This window comes from Mobula hypostoma, chromosome 7, assembly GCF_963921235.1.
Source record: "Mobula hypostoma chromosome 7, sMobHyp1.1, whole genome shotgun sequence".
NCBI classification, from domain to species: domain Eukaryota; kingdom Metazoa; phylum Chordata; class Chondrichthyes; order Myliobatiformes; family Myliobatidae; genus Mobula; species Mobula hypostoma.
In genome coordinates, this window is record NC_086103.1 from 85895984 (window position 1) to 85913107 (window position 17124).

Genomic DNA, 17124 nt, shown 5'->3' on the forward strand with positions numbered 1-17124 from the left:
CCTTCGTCAGGACTCCTGGTGGGGTGATGTGATTTTCCCCGCAGGGTGAGGTCACATGATGACATGTTCTCAACAGGTATATAACAGGAAACCCCTGTTGTTATGTAGTTTAGTTTGTTGTTTAATCCATCAGTTACTCCGTTACACTGCATATTCGTCTCATGATGCAGTTTTGTTTTAAAGTAGAGTTTTACTTTCTATTGTAAGTCTAGTATTGCAGAGTGAAGACCTTACTAAAGTACAGGAACCTGAAGGATTGAGTAAAATTGGTGTTGTTGGCAGTTTCATAAAGGATCGACTTTATTGAATCTTCGTTCAGAAATAGTGACCTGCATCTGAGATAACCCCTGTAAGATCAGGAATATTTTTTGCAGTGTTCATTCACCAGGAAAAGGTCAGTTCCTTGTAGCCGTTTTATTACCTTTGCCGTGAATCTTTTGGACAGAATCAACAGTAACATCACGTCTTGGAAGAAATCTGTTTCCAGAGAAGTCTCTCCTTATTGACTGTGTAAATCACTTGGACTTTTGAATTTACCACTTTAAGAACTGTGTTTGAATTTACTTCTTTAAGAACTGTTCCAAAGTTGCCGTATAGCAGTTAACTTCCAGTTAAGTTAGTCGTTTGAATTCTTTTCGCAATTGTTGAGCGGAGTTTAATAAATGTTTATGTTTGTTTTTTAAAACCTGACTCAATTCTATATTCATTGTTCCTGGTCACGTGACAAAATTGGGGGCTCATCCTGAATTGTTCCGATTTTGAGCTTAATAATAATAAATATAGGCATCCGTTAGTCTTGCAAGACCATGGATCTGTGCCTGGAAAGTCTTCACTCTCCAGGGCGCAGGCCTGGGCAAGGTTGTAATGAACACCAGCAGTTGCCCATGCTGCAAGTCTCCCCTCTCCACGACACCGATGTTGTCCAAGGGAAGGACATTAGGATTCATACAGCTTGGCACCAGTGTCATGGCAGAGCACTGTGTGATTAAGTGCCTTGCTCAAGGACACAACACGCTGCCTCGGCTGGGGCTTGAACTCACACCCCTCAGATCACTAGTCAAACACCATAACCACTTGGCCACGTGCCCACTTTGAGTTTAAGTGCTTGTTTAATGATCAATCTGATTTGGAAAAATAGATTACCTGATTTTTTGTTTGATTGGTCTGTGGGTGGTATTTGGCAGCAATGAGTATTGACGACTTTATGGCATCACCAGACCCAGAGGTATTAGCGAAGGTAAAAAAGGGTGATGTATCCGAGATTGCTATAAAGTTGGACCTTAAAGGAATTACATAGGTTACAACAAAGCCAGTAATTCAAAGAAAAATCGCAGTATACTATAAAGAGTCAGGTGTTTTTGATGAAGAAGTGTTAGATATGTTTCCATTTAGCAATCTAGAGATGCAGTTACATATTGAACAAATAAAGTTAGAGCTGATTTGGAAAGAAGTCGGTTAGAAGCTGCAAGTAAACAGAGGGAATTTGAACTTGTGACAGTGGAATTAAAGTCCGAGAATCAGTCCTCTGGTCCTAGTAAATAGTTTGTTGCTAGTCGGGAAGTTATATTGGCTCCTCCATTTAATAAAACAGAAGTGGACAAATATTTCCAACATTTTGAAATTGTTGCTCTGATTTCCGGGTGGCCAAAAGATAAATGGCCAGTGATGTTACAAAGTGTAATTAGAGGTAAGGCACAAGTTTATACAGCTTTATCTGCTGAGCAAGCACTTGATTATGATATTGCGAAGCAGCATATATTGAAAGCGTATGAACTGGTTCCAGAAGCTTACAGAGAAAGATTCAGAAATTTGAAGAAATCCGTGTAAAAAACTTACGTGGAACTTGCCTATGATAGATCTGTGCATTTTGAGTGATGGGTTTCCTCTAAAAATGTGAATGGGGAGTATAATAAATTGGAAGAATTGATTTTAATGGAGGAATTTAAAAGGAGCACCTCTGTTGAAGTAAGGACATGCTTAAATGAGAGGGACACTGCTACATTGCAGGATTCTGCTAAATTAGCAGATGAGTATGCTTTAATCAATAAGAGTAAAACTCTTTCAGGTAGAACTTTTAAAAGGAAAAGTAGCACAGAGATTCAAGGTAAACCAGAAATAAAATCAGAAGTTAGTGTGAAAGGTAAGGATGAAGGGAAACATGTGAAGGAAGACAATTTGGTCCTATTTGCAATTATTGTAAAACCTGGTCACGTAATAGCTAACTGGTTCCGATAGAAGAAGGAGAAGGAGGCAGTCCCAGATGCCTGTGTGCAACATATTGAAACACCTGTAAATCCATAGCATTCAATAAATACAAATTAAGCTTTGTCAGAGTCTGACCAAGTTAGGAGGGGATATGATCATTTTATAACCAAAGGATTTGTATCCATGAAAGAGGAATCCACTTCAGTGCCAATAAAAATCCTTAGGGATACCGGAGCTTCTCAGTTACTTATTTTAGACAGTGTCCTAAAGTTTAGTGCTGAGTCTGACATTTCTGAGGTAAACTATATACGAGGTGTTGTCTGTACATTTGCATAAAGTAAATTTAAGGTCAGGGTTAGTTACAGGACTTGTTAAAGAAGGACTATAACTCAGTTTACCCGCGAATGATGTTTCTTTATTGTTCGGAAATGAATTAGCAGATGGACAAGTTTTTCCTGAAGTGCATTTGACAATAAAGCACATTTCTGAGGAACCTGTTACGAGAATACACATAAAATTAAGATGTTTGCTGGCCGGGGCTAGCATCAGTGGCATCAGCAGTTGGTCTGCCACCTGCCCTCAGGGGAAGGAGAGATAAGGAACAATGGAGCAGCGTCTGGAGATGTGTAATGAAGGGATGTGGGAGGAAGAGCTGTCTGGAGCGGCTCCCCCCTTTTGAACCCTGAACTGTTTGAAGTGATGGACAGGCGATACCCCAGCAGGGGGATAAAAAGGGACAGGTTCGCTAAGACAGACACACACGCCACCCGAGGTAACGAGACCCTGGAAGCGGTGCGCTTCTCACGAGTGGGTGAGAAGTCCCAGACAACGACAAGGGTGGAAAGGTACGATCAGCGGGAACCCGGTGTGTGTCCGCCCTTGCCTGGGTGCCGGGTTCACTGCAGAGGATCGACCGCATCTGGAGGAGGGGTCACAGTCGGTGACCTCAGGTGACATCACCAAGGACCCGCCCAAATGCTGTTTGTGAGCCATCTCGCTGGTCTGTGAGTGAAGCTGTGCTGAATGATGAGTTGTTCCTATTCTGTCTCTCTCTTCCCCCACCTTGTCCATCGCCATGGCAACGATTACTGCGAACTGAACTACAAACTGGACTGAACTTTGAGTCATTTTGAAATTGGTCATTTACCCCTAGACAACGATAGAGCTTGATTGATGCTGTTATCTTAATTCTGTGCACATGTGTGTTTATCATCACTGAACTGTTGCATTTATTATCCTTTCGATTACTGTGTTGCTTGTTTCTTTAATAAAACTTTCTTAGTTCTAGTACTCCAGACTCCAACTGAGTGATCCATTTCTGCTGGTTTGGCAACCCAGTTACGGGGTACGTAACAAACCAAAGATGGATTCTAACACAGATTCCTCCTGTGTTGTAACCCGAGCTACCGCTAAAAAGATTGATGTGCAGGATGGGTCTGTTATCCATGACCGTTCAACTTGGGATTCGAATTTTGAGGATGTGTCAGAAACTTTCTTATCTTCACTGTTTGTTCAAGATTCTTGTAGTAAGTCTGACCATGAAGATTTATCTCTGTCTCGGAAGGAGATGATAGCAGAGCAGAGTAGAGACCCTGAGATTATCAAATTAAAAGAACAAGCTCTTCCAGATAGTGAAATTGAGAAGGTGCCAGTAGAATATTATTTTGAGAAGGGAGTATTAACGTGGAAGTGGAGATCACCTACAATTCCTGCAAGTGAGGAATGGAAGGTTTTTCACCAGATAGTAGTTCCTAAAGCTTATCGAAATGAGATTGTAATTATGGCTCATAGTATGCCTTTGGGTGGCCATCAAGGTGTAAAGAAAACTGTGAACAAGGTTTTTAAACATTTTTACTGGCCTAGTTTAAGAAAAGATGTGGCGACATTTTGCAGAGCATGTCATACTTGTCAGATTGTGGGTAAAACTAATCAAGTTACTGCAGTGGCCCCTCTGCCACATATTCCCGCATTTGGCGAGCCATTTTCCAAAATTATTGTAGATTGTGTAGGCCCATTGCAAAAAACCAAAACTGGCCATCAATATTTGCTGACCATCATGTGCACAGCGTCTAGGTTTCCAGAGGCAGTACCACTTTGGAATATAACGGCTAAAACTGTGATAAAGGCTCTTATAAAATGCTTTACTTATTTTGAGTTGCCTAAGGAAATACAATTTGATCAAGGTAGTAATTTTATGTCTGGGTTGTTTCAGCAGATAGATTATAAACTGGGAGTAGAACAGATTAACTCTTCTGCATATCATCCAGAAAGGCAAGGAGCCTTGGAGAGATTCCACTCTATCCTCAAAACTATGATTAGGACGTATTGTGTGGAAAATGAAAATGATTGGGATGAGGGTGTACATTTACTTTTATTTGCAGTACGGGAGTCAGTGTTGGAATCCCTAGGTTTTAGTCCTTTTGAATTTGTGTTTGGGCATAGAGTTAGAGGAACTTTGGCCCTGTTAATTGAGCAGTGGATTAATAAAGAGGTGCAGAGGTACATTCTGAATTGTTGGATAATGTTTTAAAATTTAAAGAAAGACTACATAAAGCTTGCAGCTTAGCTAGGGAAATTTTTAAATCGGCTCAAGAGAAAATGAAAACTTGGTATGATAAGGAAGCTAGAATGAGGTCATTTAAGCCTGGAGATAAGGTGTTGGTTCTTTTCCCGGTGCAAACAAACCCTTTACGAGCAAAATTTCATGGTCCTTATGAGGTTATATCTAAAGTTAATGATGTGGATTATGTGATAAAAACACCAGACCAAAGAAAGCCAACATAGCTTTGTCCTATAAATATGATAAAACCATATTATGAGAAACAGTCTGTTACCAAGACTGTTGTGGTCAATAATAATGAACCTGATCCCACTAAGAACTTAATGGATGATCCATCTGAAAATAATTTTAAATCCAACATTGCGTCTGCCAGGTCGCCAAACTCAACAATTCTGGAAAATATTGATGAGAAATTAGCTCATTTACAGCCAGAGCAGAGAGAGCAGATGAAGCAGTTAATTTTTAAACATGGGGATTTATTTCCAGGCGTTCCTAAAAGAACCACAGTAGTTTCACATGATGTAGATGTTGGAGATGCCAAACCCATTAAGCAACATCCATATCGGATGAACATGGAAAAGTGTGAACTTGCTGAACAAGAAATTAAGTATATGTTAGAGAATAATATTATCAGACCTTCCAATTCAGATTGGAGTTCACCGTGTGTTAGCCTAAGCCAGACAATAGTATTAGGTTTTGTACTGATCACAGGAAGGTGAATGCTGTGACAAAAACTGATGCATATCCAATCCTTAGAGTGGATGATTGTGTGGGTAAAGTGGGAAAAGCAAAGTTCCTTACAAAGATTGATTTGTTAAAACATTACTGGTGTGTTCCATTAACGGATAGAGGTAGAGAGAGTTCTGTATTTGTAACCCCACCTGGGTTATATCAATTTAATGTTCTTCCCTTTGGGAAGAAGAATGCACCAGGTACGTTCCAGCGGATGATTAATTCTGTGATTCATGGGTTAAAGGATACAGATGCCTATATTGATGATTTAGTTACAGGAAATGATACTTGGGACATATTACTGCGGTGGAGAAATGATTTGAAGGACTTTCAAAAGCTAACTTACCTATTAACTCAGCTAAAAGTGAACTTGGTCATGCCACTGTGACTTACCTTGCTTATGTTGAAGGTCTGGGCTTGGTTAAGGAAATAAATCAAACTCCAATTCAGCAATAAAGTTTGATGCTACAGGAGTATAATATTTTGATAACTCATATTAAAGTTAAAGATAATGTGATTGCTGACTGTCTATCTAGATGTTGAATGTACAATGTAATTTTTTTTGATGGAGTGGTATTTTAACATTTGCAACACTCCTACTGTATATTAGTTTGCAAGGAACTGTATGATAATTCAACACCCACAACACACTGGAGGAACTCAGCAGGTCAGGCAGCATCTGTGGAAAAGATCGGTTGACGTTTCAGGCTGGAACCCTTCATCAGGACTGTAGAGGGAAGGGGCAGAGACCCTATAAAGAAGGCGGGGGAAAGGTGGGAAGGAGAAGGCTGGTAGGTTCCAGATGAAAAACCAGTAAGGGGAAAGATAAAGGGGTGGGGGAGGAGAGGCAGAGAGGTGATAGGCAGGAAAGGTGAAGAAAGAATAGGGGAAAACACAATGGGTAGTAGAAGGATGCGGAACCATGAGGGAGGTGATAGGCAGCTGGGGGAGGGGGCAGAGTGATATAGGAATATAATACTGCGTATATTGTGTATGTTGTAGATATTATACATTTGTATTTTTTTGTAAATAGTTAGTTGTTAAAATTTTGCTCATAAAAGACCGAAATTTTCTTTTTTTGGCGGGAGGTGTTACATACCTCGTGGGTATCTTGTGACTGTCTTATGACCATGATGTAATTGAGTATCTTGTCAGCATGATGTAATGGTCTTGTGATGGTGGGGTGATGTGACTGTCCTGGCAGTGTGAGGTCATGTGATGACATGTTCTCAACAGGTATGTCACAGGAAACCCCTGTTGTTATACAGTTTAGTTCTTTGTTTAATTTGTTAGTTACTCCATTATGCTGTGCATTCATCTCATGACGCAATTTTGCTTTAAAGTGGAGTTTTACTTTCTATTGTAAGTCTAGTATTGGAGAGTGAAGACCTTACTAAAGTACAGGAACCTGAAAGATTGAGTAAAGTTGGTGTTGTTGGCGGTTTCATAAAGGATCGACCTTATTGAATCTTCATTCAGAAATAGTGACCTGCATCTGAGATAACCCCTGTAAGATCAGGAAGGTTTTTTGCAGTGTTCATTCACCAGGAAAAGGTCAGTTCCTTTACGTGGTTTTATTTCCTTCATCGTGAATCCTTTGGACAGAATCAGCAGTAACGTCACGTCTCCAAAGAAATCCATTTCTGGAGAATTCTTTCCTTATTGACTGTGTAAATCAGTTGGACTTTCGAATTTACCACTTAAAGAACTGTTCCAAAGTTGTCGTACAGCAGTTAACTTCCAGTTAAGTTAGTCGTTTGAATTCTTTTCGCTGTTGTTGAGGAGAGTTTAATAAATGTTTATGTTTGTCTTTTAAAACCTGACTGAATTCTATATTCATTGTTGCTGGTCACGTGACAACCTCAAGAACTCATGCTTAGCCCACTGCTCTACTCTCTCTGCACCTCTGGCTCTGTGGCTAGGCACAGCTGAAACACCACCTTTAAATTTACCAATGATACATCTATTGTTGGCAGAATATCAGATGGTGACAAGGAGGCAGACAGGACTGACATAGATCAGTGGTTGAGTGGTGTCACAATAACAACCTTGCACTCAATGTCAGTAATACCACTGAATTGATTACAGACTTTAGGAAGGGGAAGTCAAGGAAACATGCACCAATTCTCATCAAGGGATCAACAGTGGAAAAGATGAGCAGTTTGAAGTTTTTGTGTGTCAACATCTCCGAAGATTTATCCTGAGCCCAACATATTGATGCAAATACAAACAAGGAACAACAGAAGCTATATTTTATTTGGAATTTGAGGAGACTAGGCATGTCACCAAAGACTCTAACAAATTTCTAAACATATACTGCGAAGAGTATCAACCTTTGGTCCAGAAGGTCCCTGCACAGGATCAGAAAAGAGCTGCAGAAAGTTGAAAGCTCAGCCAGCTCCATCATGAGCACTAGCCTCGCCAGCAGCAAGGATATCTTCAAAAAGCGATGCCTCAAAAATGGCGTCATCTGTCATTAATGACACCATCACTCAGGACATGCCCTCTCTTGATGCTACTATCAGAGGAGCTACAGGAACCTGAAGACACACACTCAATGTCCCAGGGGTAGTTTCTTCCCCTCCTCCATTAGATTTCTGAATGGACAATGAACCCATGTGCACTACCTCACTATTTCTTTTCTTTGCTCTCTTTTTTGCACTACTTATTTATTTTTAATATACTGTATATAGTATTTTTATTGTTAGTTATAGATGCTTTATTATGTATTGCAATATACTGCTGACGCAAAACACAAATTTCATGCACATGCCAGTGATATTAAACCTGATTCTAATTCTCACAAAGATATTGATTGGGATTCACTTGGATAACCTAATACTGTTCTGTTTGCCACACTACAGGAAGGATGTGATGGCACTGGAAAGAATGTGGAAGAAGTTCACCAGGATATTGCCTAGAAAAGGGGGCTTTAGTTACAAGAGAGATTGGGTTTGTTGAATTCTCACTGCTGTATAGGAGGATGAGAAGTGACCTGATAGAGGTTTATATTATTTTGAGGAGCATAAATAGGTAGATAGTCATGGCATTTCTCCTGGGGCATAGAAGTCTATAACTGGAGGGCATAACTTTAAGGTGAGAGGGAAGAAACTTGAAGGAGATTTTAGGTGCACAGAATGCGCTAGGAATATGGAATGAGCTGCCAGAGGAAGCGGTAGATGCAGAAACAAGTACAGCATTTAAAAGGAAGGTTGATAGGAACAGAGAGAGATGAGGTCTGAATGCAAGGAAAAGGGATTAGTGCAGATTGGCATCGCAGACAGCACGTATGAGTTAGGCTGATTAGCCTTTTCTGCGCAGTACAGCTCTATAGCTCTATGAATCAAAGCAGCTGATGGTGACTGGAGTTAGCAAGCCGCCATACATGAATGCTCGCCTTTATATCTAGAGGACAGAAATGCAAAGTGATGATAAAAGACTCGCAAGTTTGAAGCAGATCTTGAGAAATGCATGTTGTCCTTGGTTGGACTGCAACATAGATTAGTGAAAATGAACCTTAGATCACATAAGCTAAAATGTGAGGAACACTTAATCACACCCACCACCCCAATTTTGATGGCTAATGGGTGGCTTGGTTGAAATTTCCAAATAATGATGTAAACAAATATCGAGAAAGAATATTATCCTTGGTTGAGGAGTCCAAGGCTAGAGGCAAAATCTAAAAATGCCAACCTGTTCCTTCAGGTCTGGGGCTGGGAAACATCTATACAGGTAGAAGGAAATATGGAAATCTGCTCCACCAGTGTCAAGTGACACTGGATTAGCCATTAATTTTGGTTTAAGATTGGTACATTTTTGTTAACCATTGGTATGAAGGAAATTGGAAATCAGCATGTTTTTAGGCTTAGCTCTCAAGTTAGCTGTGAGCTCTCTGAATGGTGGCTTACACTAGCTCTAGTGCTACTCTATGACCTTGACCTGCTCCTGATCACTGGGGCTAAAGATTTGTCCTGTTTCATAGGTTTCTAAGGAATTGCAATTGGCTGATTGCATCTAAATCCAAGGGAGAATAAAGTAAAACCCAGCCAAATGCATAGCCGCCATAGTTATTTATTGTCATCATTTGAAACATAAATTTTAAAATGAATGGAAATATTAAAACTTTCATCTGGTTTGCAAAGCCAACCGTTGCAGAATTGAAGTCCTGACGAAGGGTCTCGGCCTGAAACGTCGACTGCGCCTCTTCCTATAGATGCTGCTTGGCCTGCTGCGTTCACCAGCAACTTTGATGTATGTTGCAGAATTGAATTAATTGCTGGAAAGTCTGCCTTATTCCTATGTTTTGCCAACTGTGAATCATAATTACTCGTTTTGATCAGCACTAGATGAAATGTTCACATCACGACAAGTAGCCTTAGGAAGAGAGTTAAATAAACAATGTGTACCACTTCAGAATTTTAAAAAAAGAGCTGCAGGGCTGCTGATCTAGTTTCTAGGCCCCATGTTATCTCATTAACAGAATATTGTGGTGCTTTATGAACTTACAATTTAAAAGGCTGTCAGACCACAATCCAGCATTGCCCTGCAAACCTCTCTTATGAAGTAGTCCTCTAAATATGAATTCCTTGACTTGGCACTGCCTACCCACAGGCTCTTTTTCTATGAATGCACCTGTGACTCAGACTTTGTCATCTGCTACAAATCCCTTTCACTATATTATTGCTTGTCCCAGTTCACAGTGTCTGCTCTGGACAGTATTTACTGCTGAAGAGAAGGCGGTGTGAAGCCTTTCTACATCCAATAGTGTTACGATACGAATGAACAGTTTCTTAGGCCATGTTCATACTTCGGAGGGACGAAGTGGCATAGAAACATAGAAAATCTACAGCACAATACAGGCCCTTTAGCCCACAAAGTTGTGCTGAACATGTCCTTACCTTAGAAATTACTAGACTTCCTCATAGACCTCTATTTTTCTAAGCTCTATGTACCTATCCAAAAGTCTCTGAAAAGACCCTACTGTATCCACCTCCACCACCTTTTCCGGCAGCCCATTCCACGCACTCACCACTCTGAATAAAAAACTTACCCCTGACATCTCCCCTGTACCTACTCCACCAGCATCTTAAACCTGTGTCCCCTTGTGGCAACCATTTCAGCCCTGGGGAAAAGCCTCTGACTATCCACATGATCAATGCCTCTCATCACCTTAAACACCCCTATCAGGTCACCTCTCATCCTTCGTCACTCCAAGGAGAAAAGGTCGAGTTCATTTAACCTGTTTTCATAAAGCATGCTCCCCAATCCAGGCAACATCCTTGTAAATCTCCTCTGCACCCTTTCTATGGGTTCCACATACTTCCTGTAGTGAAGCGACCAGAACTGAGCACAGTACTCCAAGTGTGGTCTGACTAGGGTCCTATATAGCTGCAACATTACCTCTCCGCTCCTAAATTCAATTCCATGACTAACTGCATGCCTTCTTAACCACAGAGTCAACCTGCGCAGCCGCTTTGAGCATCATATGGACTCGGACCCCAAGATCCCTCTGATCCTCCACACTGCCAAGAGCCTTACCATCAACACTATATCCTGCCATCATATTTGACATACCAAAATGAACCACTTCACACTCATCTGGGTTGAACTCCATCTGCCATTTCTCAACCCAGTTTTGCATCCTATCAGCAAACTTACTAACCCATTCCTCCACTTCCTCATCTAGGTCATTTATGAAAATCACGAAGAGTAAGGGTCCCAGAACAGATCCCTGAGGCACTCCATTGGTCACCAACCTCCATGCAGAATATGACCCATCTACAACCACTCTTTGCCTTCTGTGGGCAAGCCAGATCTGGATCAACAAAGCAATATCCCCTTGGATCCCATGCCTCCTTACTTTCTCAGTAAGCCTTGCATGGGGTACCTTATCAAATGCCTTGCTAAAATCTATATACACTACATCTACTACTCTTCCTTCATCAATGTGTTTAGTCACACCCTCAAAAAATTCAATCAGGCTCATAAGGCATGACGTGCACTTGACAAAGCCATGCTGGCTATTCCTAATCATATTATACCTCTCCAAATGTTCATAAATCCTGCCTCTCAGGATCTTCTCCATCAAGTTACCAACCACCGAAGTAAGACTCACTGGTCTATAATTTCCTGGGCTATCTTTACTCCCTTTCTTGAATAAAGGAACAACATCTGCAACCCTCCAATCCTCCGGAACCTCTCCTGTCCCCATTGATGATTCAAGGATCATCGCCAGAGGCTCAGCAATCACCTCCCTCACCTCCCACAGTAGCTTGAGGTGCATCTCATCCGGTCCAAGAGACTTATCCAACTTGATGCTTTCCAAAAGCTCCAGCACATCCTCTTTCTTAATATCTACATGCTCAAGCTTTTCAGTCTGCTGCAAGACAGCACTACAAGCACCAAGATCCTTTTCCATAGTGAATACTGAAGTAAAGTATTCATTAAGTACCTCTGCTGTTTCCTCCGGTTCCATACACGCTTTCCCACTGTCACACCAGATAGGTCCTATTCTTACACGTCTTATCCTCCTTCTCTTCACTTGTAGAATGCCTTGGGGTTTTCCTTAATCCTGCCCACCAAGGCCTTCTCATGGCCCCTTCTGGCTCTCCTACTTTCCTTCTTAAGCTCCCTCCTGTTAGCCTTATAATCTTCTAGATCTCTAACATTACCTAGCTCTCTGAACCTTTTGTAAGCTTTTCTTTTCTTCTTGACTAGATTTATTGCAACCTCTGTACACCATGGTTTCTGTACCCTACCATAACTTCCCTGTCTCATTGGAACGTACCTATGCAGAACTCCACACAAATATCCCCTGGACATTTACCACATTTCTTCCGTACTTTTCCCTGAGAACATCTGTTCCCAATTTAAGCTTCCAATTTCCTGCCTGATAGCCTTATAATTCTCCTTACTCCAATTAAATGCTTTTCTAACTTGTCTGTTCCTATCTCTCTCCAAAGCTATTGTAAAGGAGATAGAATTATGATCACTATCTCTAAAGTGCTCTCCCACTGAGAGATCTGACACCTGCCCAGGTTCATTTCCCAATATCAAATGAACTACAGCCTCTCCTCCTGTAGGCTTATTTACATATTGTGTCAAGTAACCTTCTTGAACACCGCTAACAAACTCCACCCCATCTAAACCCCTTGCTCTAGGAAGATGCCAATCGATATTTGGGAAATTAAAATCTCCCAACATGACAACTCTGTTATTATTACACCTTTCCAGGATCTGTTTCCCTATCTGCTCCTCGATATCCCTGTTACTATTGGCTGGATCAAGTAAGGGCACCAGGTCAGAACGTAAAATATAGCCGATGCAGGAAATCTGAAGCAAGAGTGGAAATTGCTGGGGGATACTCAGAAGGTTGTCCAGCATCTGGTAATTAGCAATTATCACATGCACTGAAATACAGTGAAACACTTCATTTTGCGTGCCATCCATACAGATCATTTCAGACATCAGTATATTAAGGAGTAAAAAAGGAAAAAAAATGAAAGATATGTTTTTACAGTTATCGCAAAAATGAAGTACAGGTAAACAATACGGGCTATGATAATGTAAACCGTGAGATCAAGAGTTCATTTTTTTTATACAAGAGGTTCATTCAAGAGAGTTATAGCTGTCAAGCCTGGTGGAATGTGCTTTTTGCATTTTTTTTTTGCCCACTGGAGGGGGAGAGAAGAGCGAATGACCAAGGAGCGAGGGGCCCTGGATGATGTTGGCTGATTTCCCAAGGTAGTAGGAAGCGTAGTGGGAGTCCATGCATGATGGACTGATTTTTGCAAACTGTGCTGATCTAGATATGATGCTATCAGTGGTACATCTATGAAAATTGGTAGGGGTCGATAGGGACACAACAAATGTCCTTGGCCCTCTGATGAAGTATGCTTTGTTGATCATAGCGTTTATATGGTCAGAGCAATTAGCTAATGGTGAAATTTTCAGCTAGGATCTCGAAGCTCTCAACCATCTTATACAGGAATACCAAGAATTGCAATGTTTCTTTCCCTAAATGTCTAATTATCACTAAATTATCTGATTACAGTCAGGGTGGTAAATGGATGTTTGATGCTTTATACTTTAAGGGTTTAGAGCAGGAAACACACAGATTTATTAGAACATCAACTCTGTTTTTCTCTACTCAGATGCTTCCTGGCTTGCTGAGTACACCAAAGTTTTCATTTCATTTTAAGGAAGATTGAAATACTGATTTTTTTGTTGTTGTTCTTCTTAGCCCATCACCCCTACTGGAGCACAGACCATTGACGACAGCTCACCAGAGTCATTTGTCCTGGGCCAGTCTTTAAAATTGTCCCCAGGTGTAGACCATCTTTGAAAATTCATCCTCTCCCAAGGATGGGGTCTTTGGAGTTTCTGTTGGTGTTTATGTAGCACTGGGTGTGTACAGGATGTGATTGCTTGCACATGCTCAACACTCTTCCTTCTCCAGCTCGGCTTGGGACCATCCATGGAAGTATTTTGTTGTTACGTTGCTTGGAACAATATCGTCATTGTTAGGGAATTCACAGAAGTTTCGATGCACAGCTGGCTCATCCATCACAGTGAACATGACGATAATGTCTCAAACTTCCCCCCAAGTGCTGCCAAATAACTTTAGGACTGGATGCAAGCTTTTCAGAATAAGCACTTGTATTTTTCTCTCATCTGCCATAAAATTATATTACTTCTTTTAAAACATACATTTTAATTTTTCTGAGTTCTGGGTTGTTGTATAATATGAACAAAGGATTCTCAGACTATTTATTTGCCAAAATGTCAGGGACAGCTTCCTCCTGATGTTGTTGAATCAAGTTCTTTAGGTAGCAGATTACTCTGCTTGGAATATAAGCATAAATTATATTCACTGTTAAAGATCCACACAAAATGCTTGTGGAACGCAGCAGGCCAGACAGCATCCATAGGAAGAAGTACAGTCGATGTTTCGGGCTGAGAGCCTTCGTCAGGACTGACTGAAAGAAGAGAGAGTAAGAGATTTGGAAGTGGGATGGGGAGGGGGAGATCCGAAATGATAGGAGAAGACAGGAGGGGGAAGCTTCTTTCAGTTAGTCCTGACGAAGGGTCTCGGCCCAAAACGTCAACTGTACTTCTTCCTATTGATGCTGCCTGGCCTGCTGCGTTCCACCAGCATTTTGTGTGTGTTGCTTGAATTTCCAGCATCTGCAGATTTCCTCGTGTTCGCACTGTTAAAGATAGATTTATTTCAATCTAATAAAATAATAATTGCTGAACCTTTTACTCGTCTTCAATGCAAAAAGGAAAAAAATGGCAGGAAGTACACTCGATGTTTTGTAAACTTTCTCACGTCCTGAATCTGTCCTTAGATGGAGTGACTGGGTAGAAAATTAGAATGAAAGCTAGGATAGCCTCTTATTCCTCCAAGTTTGACAAGATTTAGAGATAAGGGTAGGTATGTTAAAATTCAGGCATTGACAGACTGAAAACCAATATAGCTCAGGGGAGAATGGGTCTTGATGTGAATTAAGCATAGGATTTTTTTTAGGATAATCTCACGTCTGAGGTGTGGAAACAACAGGAATTCTGCAGATGCTGGAAATTCAAGCAACATACATCAAAGTTGCTGGTGAACGCAGCAGGCCAAGCAGCATCTATAGGAAGCGGTGCAGTCGACGTTTCAGGCCGAGACCCTTCGTCAGGACTAACTGAAGGAAGAGTGAGTAAGGGATTTGAAAGTTGGAGGGGGAGGGGGAGATCCAAAATGATAGGAGAAGACAGGAGGGGGAGGGATAGAGCCGAGAGCTGGACAGGTGATAGGCAAAAGGGGATACGAGAGGATCATGGGACAGGAGGTCCGGGAAGAAAGACAAGGGGGGGGGGTGTGACCCAGAGGATGGGCAAGAGGCACATTCAGAGGGACAGAGGGAGAAAAAGGAGAGTGAGAGAAAGAACGCGTGCACAAAAATGAGTAACAGATGGGGCACAAGGGGGAGGTGGGGCCTTAGCGGAAGTTAGAGAAATCGATGTTCATGCCATCAGGCTGGAGGCTACCCAGACGGAATATAAGGTGTTGTTCCTCCAACATGAGTGTGGCTTCATCTCCACAGTAGAGGAGGCTGTGCCCCATCTGTTACTCATTTTAGTGCACGCGTTCTTTTTCTCACTCTCCTTTTTCTCCCTCTGTCCCTCTGGATGTGCCTCTTGCCCATCCTCTGGGTCACACCCCCCCCCCTTGTCTTTCTTCCCGGACCTCCTGTCCCATGATCCTCTCGTATCCCCTTTTGCCTATCACCTGTCCAGCTCTCGGCTCTATCCCTCCCCCTCCTGTCTTCTCCTATCATTTTGGATCTCCCCCTCCCCCTCCAACTTTCAAATCCCTTACTCACTCTTCCTTCAGTTAGTCCTGACGAAGGGTCTTGGCCTGAAACGTCAACTGCACCTCTTCCTATAGATGCTGCTTGGCCTGTTGCGTTCACCAGCAACTTTGATGTATGTTGTCTGAGGTGTGGAAGATCACTTGAGTGCTGTTTCAGTATTGCTGTAAGGGAGGGGTGGATAAATGTTTTACCGGCAGGTAAAGAGCAGAAGAAGATGTGGAAGTGGGTGAGCTGGGTGACTTGGGGGATATAGGTGAAATGTTCAGGTCAGGATCATGTAGAAGGTCAAGTTTGTGAAGAGTTGGTCTCTGTTTCAAACAGGGGAAGTGAAGTGGACCAGATGGTTAGGGCATTGAGCTTCACTGTAGAGCTTGTAGCAAAGCTTAACAGTACTTATGGAACAGGATTGAAACCTTGTACTCCTTGACCTGTAGGGATTGGCAACACACTGTCTTCTAGTTCATTAGGGTAGCTAACACTGTCTCTCCTGTGTCAGTGGCCACATTTAACATAGTCACCAACAAAGTTGACTTCATATAAATAAGGCTGATGTTAGGAAATTGATTGCCGGTTCCAGGTTTTGTGCATGCAATCTTGGGATGAATGTGGTCTTGTGTACTAGCTGTTCAGGATATCTTTCATCCAGTTTCTAAATATGTGGTGAACTGTTTTTATACTGCACTTGTGTTGCATTTGGATCAGCAGCACCGTAGCAAACAGCAATGGCATCCAAACATAACCTGTTTGTGAAGCATTTTGCAATAGCTCATGTGTTAGCTGGACATTCTCTGTAGTGACAGAAATATTCAGCTCCCAGCATGTAGTGTACACAATTTGAACTACTTCATTACTGAGCTCAAAAACCTCTTTCATTGGTATAAACTCCAAATGTCATTTAGCGATATGATTTCAGAAATGAAGGTTTCAATTTCACATTTGCAAATATTGTTTTATCACCTGAACGTACAAACTCTTGTCGGTAAGGTTGAGGGGAATATTCCACAGGTTCAATTTGCAACTTGTTGCTCATGGGCTTCAGTAATCTTCTGAACAAAGATCCATCAGTTCATTGATGCCCAAAATGACCATATTCCACATACTGACAAGCATTGCTGGGGTGGGAGCAGGGTGTTTCTGGAGAGCTAACACTGAAATGTCTGAACAATTGAGATGCAAGGTATTGGAGAAAGTACCACGGAATGACTGGCCAACATCTATATGGTGATGCCTAAGGCAGATAAGACTGACTGGCTCCGTGTAAATTAT